Source organism: Chelon labrosus (genome assembly GCF_963514085.1).
Source record: "Chelon labrosus genome assembly, chromosome: 5".
Taxonomy (NCBI): Eukaryota; Metazoa; Chordata; class Actinopteri; order Mugiliformes; family Mugilidae; genus Chelon; species Chelon labrosus.
The window spans coordinates 8,257,726-8,271,730 of NC_140341.1; the positions used below are offsets into that span (position 1 = coordinate 8,257,726).

General features: G+C 45.1%; 1 protein-coding gene across 1 annotated transcript in view; it reads left to right on the forward strand.

Moving 5' to 3' along the window:
• Positions 1 to 14,005, forward strand: part of sema5ba (sema domain, seven thrombospondin repeats (type 1 and type 1-like), transmembrane domain (TM) and short cytoplasmic domain, (semaphorin) 5Ba) — a 188,045-nt gene that overhangs the window by 25,957 nt on the left and 148,083 nt on the right. Inside the window, exon 2 of the mRNA XM_084545217.1 lies at positions 9,794 to 9,858. The gene's annotated coding sequence lies outside the window, so the exon portion shown is untranslated. The remainder of the gene's footprint in view (positions 1 to 9,793; positions 9,859 to 14,005) is intronic.

Here is a 14,005-nt window from a genome sequence, read left to right on the forward strand (position 1 = left end):
ATATTAGGAAGGTGGTCATAATGTTATGCCTGATCTGTGTGTTTGGGGTGGGATATATACAAGCGAGTTACTAAGCAACCAGAGCTTGGAACGTCCACTAAAGATTTACTGACAAAGAAATGGACGAATGGCTTTATATGCGGACGGTGCTTTAGGTTTTTTATTTGGAACCCGATCCATAAGAAAATACCATCTGGAACCCAAATCTTTGTTGAATTTCTTACTTTTAAAAAAAGTTATACATCTCTTAAAGTTACAGGCCACTTGTCTGGAATAGTCATGGCTACACCAGTGAAAAATAAAGATGAGAAACGAACAGATTCACGTATTTTTACCCTCAGAAGCCGGTTTGATTGGCAGCAGGTTGGCAGGTCCTGACGCTAAATCCTAATTGCGTGCATTAACGTTGTCATCGCCTATTCCAAATGAGCTCCACCCACTTTGAATGAGGGAGATGAGGACAAAGCCATGCACAAATGGAGAAATCTGTCGGGTGAAATAACCCAGATTCCTCTGTTTGTGTTCCTGTAAGGGCCTGTCACTCAGAGGAAAAAGCTGATTTTAAAAATAAGCTCCTAGGTAAACATTCTTCCAACATCCCAGAGGCCTTGTCAGATGCGATCCAGCCACACATATTACCTGGGTGTTTTTCTACACGTCTTCACCCAGATAGAAAGAAAGAGAGAGTGAGAGATTTGATGAAAGATTTTAGGCTTAGCAAACACCGTCTCCACAATACTGTGTGGGACCGGCTGTCTAAATCCCATCCTGGGTGACCGTTTTCGAGTCTGTTCATGTTTAAATAAGAAAAGAAATGCAAAGAAAAGGATTAATATTCCTCTAGCAAGTGTGAGGATTAAAAATGGTGCTGTTTCATTGATGTTCAGTTTGTTTTTCATTCTCCTCCGGTTCACGACAGGGCCTGAATGCACCATTGTGCAAATTCATGCCAAGGAATATGTTGTTTGAATGTGAAGCCAAATGTCAGCGTGAAAGCAGTTATTACCTGAAACCAGACAGAGCGAAGAGTCGCACCACGTTTGCTCTTTTCTATAAGTAGGGTAACACACCGAAAAGACGAATCTGATGGTTTAAAAGCCTGAAGTAAATTTAAAAAACACTTCACACAGTTCAGCATCCATGCTCCAGGTTTGTTCCAAGTGTGCTAAAAGGAATCCAGGTCTCGTTGCGCCAGCTTGGCAAGGCTCGGCGTGGCCATTTGGCCGCCGCACGGTTTGGACGTGCGGATCAATAGTCGGCTCAATAAGTATAACGTTGGTCGCTGCTCCTGGTTGCCTGCAGACAATTTAGTCCCCCTGCTGTGCACTTCACTCTGCTGCAACACCACAACAAACTGTTGTGAGCAGTCTTTCCTGCAAGAAAAAAGCACTCAGGCACAGAGAAGCAGAAAAGTGGGAAGAAGGACAATCATAGGTGCACACATATATCGAACATGTTCAGTTACCCCATTCGAGCAGTGTTTCCACATTTATTCCAGACTAATCAACAGTATCTAGACCACACGGAGACTCCAGCATCTGCTCCAAGGTGTCCACGCAAGCAACCCTCAGTCTTATCATGTTTATGGTAATTCATGTTTTCCTTCAGTTCTCAATTCCACTCGACAAGAAGTCCGAAAGTATCTTCATGCATTCATTCAGTCATTTTCTCTAAATGCTTGTCCTCTGGAGGAGGAGGCTGGAGCCTGTCCCAGCTGTCATTTGGGCAAGAAGCGGGGTGCACACCGTCGCCAGTCCATTGCAGGGCTAACACAGAGAGACAGACAACCACTTAACCTAACCAGCATGTCTTTGGACGGTGGGAGGAAGCCGGAGTACCCGGAGAGAACGCTGCGTGGCTACTCAGAGTACTGAGTGTCCGAGTCGAGCCGGAGAGAACCCATGGAGTAGCGACGCAGGCACAGGGAGAACGTTCAAATGCCGCACACAAAGGCCCCAGCCGGCCAGTGGAGTCAAACCTTCTTGGTGTGAGGCATCAGTGCTAACCACCAGACCACTGTGCCGCCCTATAACGGTATACGGTATAACGCTAGTATGGAAATACAGACCGTATTATATACCATCATGTTTAAGCATAATATGCTTTTTAATGTAGACACTTTTCAAGAAAAAAAAAAACAGTAGCAACTTGTAAAATGTAATATGTGTAATGCAGACTGATCACTGAAGTTACTTAATTGGGTTTTACTTGTGAATGCCAGTTGTATTAGTCCAGAGACTCCTCTTTAACCCTTTATGGGGTGAGGAACCGTGTTTGGTAACTTCGGCTTCACATTTTAAATTGCGTCCCCGTGCCTCTCAGTGAGGTCGAGAAGCATGTGGTTCTCACTCAACCAATCAGAGAAGGTCAAGGCAACATTCTCAGGTCAAATCAGGGTCCAATGTGGGGTGCAAGGTCCACCTCTGCTGGAACGCTAAGCAGGAAGAAGTATCCTAATGTTGTCAAATGTCATAATGTTGACAAGAATCTGAATCAGCACTTATGTTCTAACGGTCTAAATACGTGTTTACATTTGTTTAACACAAGGAATCACATACGGTAACTTCATTGACCTTGATTTTCTTGAACTTTACACAAAACACAAAAGTGGAAAAGTCGTCTCAAGCCCTGCAACAACACTCTAGGGTTGGAATGTAGAATTTCAAGTATTTCAGTGAGGGGTTATTTAAGCAAGGACTAAAATGATGAGTGAATTACCTTTTTTCACAGCAAACATTTTAAATTAACATACTGAAATTGGTGGCTGCATTGCGTTTAGGCCAGACACTTAGTCATGCACAATCCCAGGACCATGGGACCACTGTGATATATCGAACACATTTGGCCGTTGCTGATTAGACATGAAATAAATGCACAAACGTTGCCAGAGGAAATCTTTTCAGCATACTGCTTTGAAATCTGTTCATTCCGTTTGCCGAGCGACGTAACCTGCTGCAGTACCTCATGGCTGAGAGGTTGCATTTAGCTTCATGGCAAGAAACATTCGCTAATTGCCGCCTTACGTGCATGCTGTGTTTTTCACTTATTCGTGAAAAATAGTTCCATGGAAATCAAGTTAAGGAAATAAAAACCAGATAAAGGTCACAGCGGTAATAATGTCAACTGCATTTTTATGTCTTTTAGAAAATATTAGAAATCCAACCTTCAGTGCTTCACCCCGCCGCGGCGGAGTGCAGCCTGTATGAGGTGATGTCACATTACTGGGGATTGATGCATTTAAATAGCGTAGTTAGCTCTCCATCATTTCTCCAAGGCATTTGGCCAGCCGTGCAGTTTGTAGCCTTAGAGCTAACGCTGATGTATTAGCGGCTCTGGGCTTCTGTAATGGAGGTGCCGCTTAATTACCACAGAGGCACAATCAGAGAGATACATACATATTTATATAACAGTATATACAGGCGGGGGGGGGGGGGGGGGGGGGGCGTGGAAGTGTGGGTGGCTTTGACATAACCAGCGACCCTGTTCCCATTTACATTAGTGATGCTTTTATTCTCACCGTGGTCCTTAGGTTTAGTCCTTTTTTTTTTAACGTCTTAGCTTTCAGCAATTTGTCACCGCCGCCGCGATAACACGAGCCACCCCTCCACCGACTCGGAGAGGTTGTCTCCGAGAACAGGGGAGCTTAAGGTCAAAGGTGACGCCGCGTATAAACAGGTGTCAAGTGAGATGATGGAAAGCCAAGGACATATGAAACGGGGCTGGAAACCCAGCCCGGGCTGCCGCCGTCACCGCTGCTGTGGAGGCGTAGGAGGCCGGAGCGGAATAACAAGGGCAACAGACGCTTTGCCTGTCATTGTGACGCCGTGGTTTCAGGTTGTGCAAATTAGACCGGCGCGTATGCAACAGGTGACCTTTTGGGAAAGCGGCGCGCGACGACGGCCACTTGTCTGAGCCCTCGCCGGTCTTTTGCGGTGCGTTTGATTATTGAATCTGTGTTTATGTTTCTCTCCTTCACGTCTAATCGATTCGATTTGTTTATCAGCATATTGAATTTGTGCATTTTCAGTTCATTTGTCCTCTTTGTTTGGTTGTCCTGTGAGGTTTTTGGAAGTTGCTCTGTGTCTTAAACATTCAAGAGTGACTCTGTGCTACGAAAATACAATTGGATTGAAGCAAACTGTTAGATAGATAACTAATTAGATTCAAAGCTTTTGGCCTTTTGTGCGTTCATTTGATTGTAGTGGAGCAAGACAGGAAGTAATGGGGCGAGGGAGCGAGGGGATGACATGCAGCACAGGGTGCAGGCTGGAATCAAACTCGCCTCGTTGCACTGAGGACCCGCTCGACTGGGGGCGACGATGTACACCGATCAGCCACAACATTAAAACCACTAACGGGAGACGTAAATAACGTTGGGCATCTTGTGACAATTCGGTGTCCTGCTGGGAAACTCTTCGACCTGGCATTTAGATGTTATTTAGACATGTAGCACCCACCTAGACCAGACCAGGCACCCCCACCCCATAGCAATGACACTCCTTGACGGCAGCACCCAGGATGCAGCCTGACACAGGCACAGAAACGGTTTAGGAACAACTCAAAAAACATGAAGAACAGCACAAGGTGTTGACCTGGCCTCCAAATTCGCTAGATCCCAAACTGATCAAGTATCTGTGGGATGATCCACAGAGGCCCCTCCCCTCAAAGGCCCCCCACTAACAAGATTCTATTTCCAGACACCACAGGACACCCTCAGAAGGCCCATGTCCATTCTCTGATGAGTCTCAACTGTTTTGGAGGCACAAGGGAGACCTACACAATATTAGGAAGTGGTCATAATGTTATGCCTGATCGGTGTAAATGCACCCCACAGATTAAATCATAACAGCAAGATCCATTTAACATCTTCCCAGGTACATCACTTGCTGCAAGCTGCAATGCTTTGTTTTGTAATTGCAAAAAGCTTCAAATTCCTCCTTTGCAAACTGTGCTTTGCTTGATGGAATAAATGCTGTTGTTTAAACCAGGAACCCATCACCCTTACATAGGAGTGCTTTGTTTTTGAGCCTTGTCGCATCCGTCAGTGCAACAGTAAATCCTCTCAACACATTTAGTTCAAGCGGGGAAGACTCAACGGAGCTAATCGCCGCCTCTGCCCGTCTGGTATCACAGTGTGAGTACAGCCCCGTCTCTTTAATGACCACATTTTCGCTGAGTCTTGTATGCGGCGCTCCTCGGTTTGTTTTTTTATTATTGTGTTTGCTTTATGCCGAATCTGTCCTCGGGCTGTAAAAGTGTAAAGATTCGGTTCAGGGGAGTTTTTGTTTATCCCCTTTGCTTGGGCTTGTAATCGTTTAAGTGGAGATCATTGTTTTATAGATTTGTTGTGTTATTACAAACTGGAGGAAAAAATTTTATCAGCCAGTCTGGTAGAGTTTGATGGTCTGTTTACTCCTCTGAATAGGTGTGAATGGCTGAGGACCTTCTATACCACAGGAATATGTTGACACTCAGGACTGAATAGGCTGTGTTGACAGAGGAATACAAAACCCCACACGGATACCCACCCTGTTCACAAGTCTAAATTTAGGTCAAGTCTATTCGTTGAGTGAGGTTTGATCTCTTCATTAAGTTGTATTGCTACGCTTTATTAGGTACACCTGGGCAATCTATTGCAAATGAATACAACAGCTCTCCTGTAGGGTGGCACAGTGGCGTGGTGGTTAGCACTGATGCCTCACAGCAAGAAGGTTCCAGGTTTGAATCCAGGCTGACTGTGTGGAGTTTGCATGTTCTCCCTGTGTCTGCGTGGGTTCTCTCCGGGTACTCCAGCTTCCTCCCACCGTCCAAAGACATGCTGGTTAGGTTCATTCTAAATTGGCCGTAGGTGTGAGTGTGAATGGTTGTCTGTCTCTCTGTGTTAGCCCTGTGATAGACTGGAGACCTGTCCAGGGTGGACCCCGCTGGCTGGGATAGGCTCCAGCATGCCCCGCGACCCTTCACAGAACAAGCGGTTACAGAAGATGACTGAATGAATGAGCTCTCCTGTAAGCTCTTAGCCAGGCGTAGACTCTTATCAGAAAATGAGTTTGGTAACACGCCGTTTGGATTTCATTATGGAGTGTTCCTAATGGATACGGACACAAAAACAATACCCCTGGATTGGATAGGCCCGCGACAAGTCAAAGCCATTTTGTTGTAAACAAATTCAACTCCGTGGTGCTCATGTGACGTGGAGGACTAAGCAGCAGTTACTCTTCGCTCCCAAAAGATTTAATTTGGCCTGGAAGATCTTTGTCGGAGCATATTTAGTTTCCGACTGAGCCGCAGGCATGTTGGTCTGGCTTCCAGGATAGTAAAGTCTACCTTTTGTACCAGTATGGGTTTGTGTTTCTTTGGTTAAGTTAGCTTGAAGATCATCCCACAGATACTTGACCAGTTTGGGGTCTATAGAATTTGAAGGCCAGGTCAACACCTTGTGCTGTTCTTCAAGTTTTTTTGAGTTGTTCCTAAAGCGTTTTTGTGTCAGGCTGCATCCTGCTGTGGATGGCTGCCATCAAGGAGTGTCATTGCTATGCGGTGGGGGTGCCTGGTCTGGTCTAGGTGGGTGATACATGTCTAAGTAACATCCACATGAATGAATGCCAGGTCCTAAAGTTTCCCAGCAGAACATCGTATTGTCACAAGATGCTCAATGTTATTTAATTCTCCTGTTAGTGGTTTTAATGTTTTGCTGTGTGTGTAATTGTGTTGGTAGGAGGCAAATCTGGTGCTCGGTTAATTCTGCAGTTTTGTCAGTTTTCTGTTGAGTACACAACATACCAGTCGGGCGACAGGAAAAACAGATTTACTTTTCATTTTGCCAGTTCTTGTATTTACATATTTGCTCAGAATTTACAACGGTTTACTGAAGCATAACTAATTTGACTGGAGCTGCCTGCTGTTCTAATTGGACTGTGCTCTCGTGTGTGTGCGACGGAATCCGTACACGAATGAGCCCCAAGTTCACGGTGGTGCTAATTGTTCGAGTATTTTAATGATCGATCCAACCAGTTTTAGGTGTCAGTCCTCCACCACCTTCATTTTCATTGGAAGTGTGAGTCAGCTTTTATTTTTGTAATTTGTTGTTGCGGCAATAATGTTCTCGGGACAATCACCCTTATGATTTTAAAGTGCCGCTTTCACTTTATTAATAGCATGCAGTGGGTGCTTGTTGCACGAGAAAGATCTGCTGTGTTTGACTTTAGGAGGCTTCATAAAAACGTTTCTTCGGCTACAGCAGCCCTGCTATACTCTGGTGTAAACTGAAGAGCTGCAGGCACTAATTTGCTGCTAATTAGACATATTTCCTTTACTGCCCTGAAGTACAATGTGTGATTGTGTGTTCGTGTGTGTGTGTGTGTGTGTGAGAGAGGGAAACAAACATCAGGAGTTGTTGAGTTGCGATGTCCTGCTGTTTCGTAACTCGCCTCTTCACCTACTTCCCGCTAAGCCTTCATTAAACCGTCTGATTCAGTTACCAGTAACCGGGGTTTAATTAGGGGAATTTGATTTTCGCTGCTGGATCCGATGGTCGGCGGCCGCTGATAACCGCTTCTCTCGGACAGAGATGAGGGAGGCGCTGCGTGGTGAGCTGCAAAAGTTCAGACGGGCGGGAGGGAAAGTTCCAGATTAAGACGCTCTGATCTCAACTCCCCCGTCTGAGCCGTAATGTTATCAGAGGGGCTGCTGGTTATGGAGCATCTCAAGTTCAACACACACACACACACACACATCTCAAGTCACTTAGAGGCTCACATGTCATTTTTCAAGGTTCATCTGGCGGTGATATTAGCAAGCTGCATCTATAGCGCTCGGACATTTGCATGATCAGTTGCTGAATTAACGTCGACACTGTCACTCCACTGATAGCAACAGTGATAATAGACCAGTCAGAGTAAATAGGAAAAGAGTAGCTCCTACCAACCAGGAGCTAACACTTGATCCAATCATTTCTCTCTGGTTGGAATAAACGTATCCTTTCTGCATGTGTTTGCCCCACGATGTGCTAGCATGTTAGCATTCTGGCATGCATAATCAAAATAACATTATGACCACCTTCCACGTTCGGATCTAGGGAATTCGGAGGCCAGGTCAACACCTTGTGCTGTTCTTCATGTTTCTTGAGTTGTTCCTAAACCTCCTGCATCCTGCTGGAGATGGCTGCTGCCATCAAGGAGTCATTACTATGGGGTGGGGGTGTCTAGTCTGGTCTAGGTGGGTGCTACATGTCTAACTAACATCCATAAAAATGAAGGTCCAAAAGTTTCCCAGCAGGACATTGAATTGTCACAAGATGGTCAGTGGTTTTAATGTTGTGGCTCATCGGTGTACCTTTAAAACTCTATTGCGCCTAAGAACACCCTCGCAGAGAGGCTAGCAAAGCTGTAGACAGACAGACAGACAGTCTTGTTGTGAGATTTTCGAGGCCGCAAGGTCATTTGGTGAAATGCATAAACCGGGACATGGGGAGTTATTCCAAGCACTGGAACGTGAAGGCGTCAGTTTTGATGTTACCCATAACATGTTATCCTTGAAAGTCACATTCGGTTACGGTCAGTAAAGTCTCACTGAATTCGAGCGGGGTTGAGACAGTCCCAGACAATGTCCGTCTGGCTGTCTGATGTGGAGGCATCGCTGCAGGAGACGGGAGTGTGTGCGATTCTATATATGTGTGTGAAAGGAAATAAGACTATAGGTCACACACTAAGCAGTTTATGAGAATTCTTCCTCCTCACTTGTTGCAGTGAATAAAGCCTGATCCCACACTGACATTGGAGATTATGAGGCGTATTTTTTTTTGTGTGAGCGGACACTTCCCGCTGCTCAGCCCTAAATTCTCAGCTTACCTCCATAGAAAATCCTCTTTACTGCGTTTGTCTACCTGTCTTTCTGGGCGTTAAGTGTCTTAGCACCGAGCTGGAGAATTTGGACAGTGGACTTTATCTTTAATTAAGTGACACCAAGTTTGATAAGAGTGGAATTATTATTTATGTAAATCTCTTCTCTGGTTCCTTAGCGCTTAGCGTTTTGCATTTTAGTTCTGGTCGGACAAGCCACAATTGAAGACGTCACCATTTGGTTTCCATTTGTCTCGCGTGCGTGCCAAATTAGTTCCTCTTCTTTTTGAATCCCTCTTTCATTCATTTATTTTACTTTATTTATTTTTCCGTCTCCCGCGTGGAGGTGAAGGAAACAGCAGCCATATCACGGCGGTCGACGCCACCACAAGAGGGATTGCAAGCCTGAGCTGCTCCTTCAGGTTGCCGTAGAAACCGACCAGGGCTATTTGTTCCAATTTGCTCTGTGGCATTGAGATCAAAAAGCCCGGACCAAAATGTGCTCTGTGCATATTAGCGTCTGTGAGTGATTGGACACAGTCGGGCATCCGTTGGCCTCATTTACATCCATATTGTTCACTTACAGTTGAGAATATGAAATGCAAAGGTTTTTTTTTTTTATGTATGTATATATATATGTTATATAAGGGTTCTAAGATTTAATGTGTTTGAACTGCATTGAACTCCGTGGTTTGTTATTGTCCGGCTGGGCCTTCTCTGGATGTAAAGGCATCTCGCAGGTCCCTCTTTTTTCCCCCAGCCCCCTTTACTCCCCCAGTTTAAATGCCGCTCCCGCTCCGCCTTCCCTGCCCCATTGAAAAGTTGGCGGTTTGTTTACGAGAGCGCCAGCACTTCTTTGTGGCTCTGCACTCTGCTTATGAGAAGGAGGCGAGCAAGCTACTAAAAAAGACTCACCCCTCCCCCCTCCCCTCCCCTTTTCTCCCTTCTTCCAGAATCAATTTGAAAAGGACAGACGGCCCTCTCAGCCCCGTCCCTACGCCCCAGTGATGCTTAGCTGGTGAGTACACTTTAATCTTTTCCATTCAGAACTTTCATTTCACTTCCGTGCATTTCTTCGATTGGTTTCTACATCTTTTGCCTGAATTTTTCTTCTTTGTATTTGTTTCACAATTCAGCTTACTTTGTGTGTGTGTGTGTGTGTGTGTGTGTGTGTGTGTGCGCTCAATTTTGCTGGCAAACACCAAACTTCTCTCCGGTCTTGTGGATGAGGGATAGCAATTATTCTTTTTACGTTTTTAAACGTCTTTCTTCCCTTTTCCACCCAACAAAAAGAAGAAAAAAAAAGATTATCTCCGTGACCTTTGCAGTTAAAGCCCTTTATTCTGACTGAGAGAAGTGATTTGAAAAGCAGTGGGTAGACTATGGCGGCGGAGGTGGATGGGGGGGCTTCATACCAATGGACAAGGTTTACCACCTCCATCTCTACCTCTGTCTCTCTCTTTCCGTGTGAAAGGAATCGGTGAATCTCTCTGGCTGCAGGCGGCCTCCAGCCTAATTGGCACGGTATGGTGTGACATGAGTGCACAATCACCTTGAGAAATAAACCTCCACCGGAGCCGATTGAAGCCACTCTCTGTGGATTTACATGCCGATTGTCAATTCAGCTCTTAAAAAAAAAAAAAAATCATGGTCAGTATTTTAAAACCTCCTGGTCACCAGAACAGAATTTTTCTTGGATTTTGCTGAAGGAGGAGACTTATTTGAGTCTTTGAGACTTCTTTGTCCAACTATAGTGTCCTCATCCGAATGTTTTGTTTCCTCCTCCACAGGTACTTTGACAAATGTATAAACAAGATCCTTGTGACGGGAATAGCTCTTGAAGGGCTCCTGTCTAATAGAAAATGAAGACAATCTATTGCTGAGTATCCACTCAAAGACTGGAATACTCATACTAGGTAATTTGGAAACAATTGTGCTCCCAAAGATCTGTATTTTGTATTACTGACTGACAAAAATACAAAGCCTTAAGCCATGTGTACACATAAAGCCATTTTCTCGTTGCATGCTTCTCTTCTATTTGAGAAGAAAACACTGATCCATCTACGTTCGCAAAGACCACTTTCAGCATGATGAATTTGGTATTAGGAGCCAAAGTCATGGCACGATTGAGTCACGTGTCAGTCAGTCGTATCCATCGCTCCCATTGGTCATCTTGTCTCAACTGCATCACCTCAAAGTTTAGACCACTTTGCATCATTAAGGGGATTTCATCGCTACAACTTGCTGATTTCATGCAAAATAGTCATGCATGGCCAGCTACGTTGCCGTAGACCCCTCTTTGAAGGGTTGCTAAAGCGCTTGTTGATGTTGTTGTGTCGTCATCCCTTTAAAAATGTACCTAGCAATTGCACAGTAGGTACCAGGCTCTACGAAGCGCCATGAGTGACATGTTTGTAGCGTCACATAATATGTGGTGTGTTTCAGCCGATACCTCTGCATGCAACTGGACAGTCCTACAACCAATCAGAGCCAATATGTTGTAAACAAACTCAACTCATCTCCATCACCATATAAAGCCTGCCCAAACTATTCGATTGGCAGATCTTTGTTGGAGCTTAATCACTTCCCAACGGAGTGACCTCAGACCAACTTTCCGACTTTTTTGGGTGGGGGAAGTGGCTTCAAGGCTAGACAATAACGCTAACCCTAACGCCATAAATTGCATGCACTGCGTCACAAAACCTTTTTTCTCAGCATGTATACAATACAGTTCTTTGTCGGTTAAGATGCTTTATAATTAGTTGATCCTTTACGTTTTTAGGTTCATGTATTCAAATGTGGGAAGAGCTCACCAGCAGCTGGTATGCTAGTTTTTCAAGAAGTGGCATTTTTCAGCTAGTGTCAGCTAGTGTCTTTTTATTTACTACTATTAACCAAAGAGAAATTCTGTGGCTAGCGCTTACTCATTGATGTGTACATCAAAACTGTTGTTTGCATCGACCCGCTATGTGACATGTAATCAAGCTCTTTGTTTGCGCTGAAATGGTATAATTAAAACTTGATGCAGATTAATGCAGTTGATCCTACACATGCTGTTGCTTCTGTTGCTTTCGGCGTAATTGGGGATTATGTGAACAGTCCTGAAAATGAGAACAGATTGCCTGAATCTGTGTCATCGTCACCTGTAGGCTGATCACTAGAGTAAAATACGGAACGTGACTTGGCTCTTTTCAAGTCGACCCACGGGCTGTGAAACAGCACACCACAGCGCGCAAACTCCACACAGAAGATAATGTTAAAAATGTTCCCTTCGGAGCGCTCTGCGGAGGGGTTGGTTGCCGTTTGCCATCAGTTATTGGATTTATTGGTAATAAGATGAAGACCAGCTTTATATGAAACTGAATCTCTTTGGGCTTTATCAGCAGATTGTGGCCCTTAATAAACGCTGATCCCTTTCTTTCTTTCTTTGTTATTAATTAATTTTTTTTTTTTTAATCTCAAACTGTTCACAAGCCGAGATTGTTCATTTAAACCTTCAAACAAAGCTTTACTGCAAAGAAGAAGGAAAAAAGAAAAGTGCAGCTCAATTTATCATAAAAAGTGCAGACCACTTTAGGTTCAATCTCACCCACTTCTTGCTTGGTGTTTAATATCCCTAAAGCCCCGGCTTGGCATTTGCTTACGTTCTGTTGTTGCAGTCCCCTTGCTCAGCGCTCGCCTCCTTCTCACTTACTCTGTTCAATTCAATTTGTGGCCTGAATATCTCTCCCTAATATGTGTCATTGGAGTAGAGCAGCGGTGCTCCCTCCCTGGCTGTTCTGAAGAATCTCCTCTGTGTTTGTCTTGGTTCTCTCTGCTCCTCTGAGAGGAGATCAGGGGCTCCGGTCGTGGTTGGCATGTTGTCTCCTGCAGCCCCACTGTTGTTTGCTGATATTTAGTTCAGGATGACAATAAGCCGGAAGAAAACAAGCTCCTTTCAGGCCAATAGAAGAGAGAAGGGGTGGGCTGAGAAGGAGAGAAAGACCTAGAAAAAATGAGGGGAGGTAGGGGGATATGGCTCATCCCTGGCTGGGGGGAGTCTCTTTAAAGCATTCTGTTTGTGGCCCCTAGGGCCGAATTAAAGGAGCGTCATTATCCTGGCAAATTACCACGCTGCCTTTGTGGTCCAGCCATGGTACATTAGGGCGCCTTAAAAACGTGGCCGAGCCGTGCCCATTCAGCTTACAAAAAAGAGGGGGCCACTGGCAGATCCTTGGCCTGGCTCACAGAGGAGGCATTCACACCGCATCGGGGGGGTGGGGATGGTGACAGCGGTGACGGTGATGGAGAGGTTCTCCTCAGATGAGTAAAGATCGCTCAGGCCGAGGCTGATGTGACGCTCTCAAGACACGTAGCAGCCGATGATGTCATGATTTGGCTCGGACTGCCAAGGTAGAAGATGTGGAGGAGCTGTGGAAATCCTTGATCTGACAGAGAGACTTATGGACACTTCCATACCAATTAGTGCAGTTTGTAAATGGTAAATGGCCTTGCTTTTATATAGCGCTTTTCTACCTATTGGTACTCAAAGCGCTTTACAGTCACAGACACATCTACCCATTCGCTCACACAAGCACTCACACATTCACATACCAGTGCCACGCACTGGGAGCAACTGGGGGTTCAGTGTCTTTCTCAAGGACACTTCGGCATGTGGCACATTCTGGGGATCGAACCGCTAACCCTCTGGTTTGTGGACAACCCGCTCTACCTACTGAGCCACAGCCGCCCAAACCTGCATGCGTGCAGCAACGAAACATTAGCTTGCAACAAATAAATTCCTAGACGTACAGCTTCTGTCAGATCTTAGTTTCATCTTTCCTCGCGAGCAGTCTCCATGATATTGTGCAGGTTTACTCAGTTTTCTGAAAAATTCCATGAAGGTCGCACTCCAGCAGCCCAGAGTCTCCAGAGTTTCCAGAGTCTCCAGAGTCTCTACTATAGGGAAGAGGGAAGGAAAAGATACTGAATCACTGAGGATCGTGAAGCAGCCGGGGCTCGTTCCTGCATGTGCTGTTTGAAGCACATGCAAGCATTTAATTTGTTGTAGAATTTTGTTCCTGGTATTTTTCATCTTTTCATAGTCTGGCAAAGAAACCAATAGACTTGGAAATGATTTACCAGTTATCCAGATAGGATTATGTGTTATTGCTTCACATTTTGCA